We start from the raw sequence: 1,324 nt of genomic DNA, 5'->3' as shown, positions 1-1,324 counted from the left end.
CTCAGATTATATATTTAAAATAAATTTTAAAAAAGAGTTGCCTGCAGCTTCCTATGTGTGCCTGGCATTTTGTGACTGCAATATTGAGAAAAATCCCTGTAAATGTTTGCAGACTCAGAAAGAAACCCGGCTGAACACCCTGGAGCTAGAAGACCACAGTGGGAATGGTTCACTCTGCGTGAGCCTCATTGCAAATAAGTGCCATTGCATGGGGTGTATCAAGCAGTGGGTGAAGGCCCCTCATGTCCCCAGATGACTCAGGCTGTCCCTCCACAGCCCCTCACCCACCCTGGCTCCACTTGCCGCCCTTCTCGGCTCTCCCAGTCGCAGGGCTGTTTCCGGGCAGTGGCATATTTGTTGACTTGCTCTTTTGGTGACATCTTCTTTTAATAAGGAAATCTGTCTCTTAGCAGCTTCTTGCCTAAGGCTGTGCTTAGCTAAAGTGTAAAATGTCAAACTTTAGCAAGGATGACAATAACCGTGCTGCGCGAAGAAGAGCCAACCACTATATTATTAGCTACTCGAGGGAGAGGCGAGGAATATTGACCCATTCCATGGAGGAAAAACACTAAAATCTCCCAGTCTACCCACCCACCCCCTCCCACATGGAAACCAGCCTCAAATCTGCTTCCCCGTGATCTTTCCAGCAGCCAAAGCTCATAATTAAAGCTGAAGAGCAAACAGCAAGCCCTTCCTATTTGATCAAATACATGTACATATGCAACTATAGTAGGTCAAAGTGTCTTGGATGTGCCCTTTCATCTCCCAAAATTCCCCAAAGGCAGATCAGGATGCAGATACAATGCTGGGATAACCCAGGACAGAGGGAAGTCGCTGCAAAGCCTCCAGCAGAGAGTTGAGCAAAGCCCACTGGGTGTCCTGGTGGGTTGGGCAGAGGAAGGAAAGGCCAGTGGGGACAATTGCTGGCCATAACCAAGGGCAACTGTATGGAGACGGACAGCTCCCAAGGGATTGTGAGCTTTATTAGGGTTATGGGTCTTTGGGCAACACTTCCGTGCTGCTGGAGGACTCCTTTGCACTGCATTTACCTTCACACACACTCTGATATACGTAGGTGCAGCCTTGTGAGGAGAGACAAGATAGAATTGAGCTGTGGGCTGTGGGATATGCCTGCAGAGGCACATGGCAGCACAAAGAAGCGCATGGCAGAACAAAGGAGCACATGGTGGCACAGAGAGGCTTGTCTCCACTGGACCGTGGGAGGAGGAGGTGTCACACAGCAGACCCCTACCGAGAGGAGCCTGCCGGGAGCTGACAGACAAGTGAACAGTGAGTGACCACCCCATAAAAGGACATTTAGAAA

This window comes from Corvus brachyrhynchos, unplaced genomic scaffold, assembly GCF_000691975.1.
Source record: "Corvus brachyrhynchos isolate BGI_N302 unplaced genomic scaffold, ASM69197v1 scaffold101, whole genome shotgun sequence".
In the NCBI taxonomy this organism is placed as follows: Eukaryota; Metazoa; Chordata; class Aves; order Passeriformes; family Corvidae; genus Corvus; species Corvus brachyrhynchos.
Note: the sequence above shows the minus strand (reverse complement) of the source record.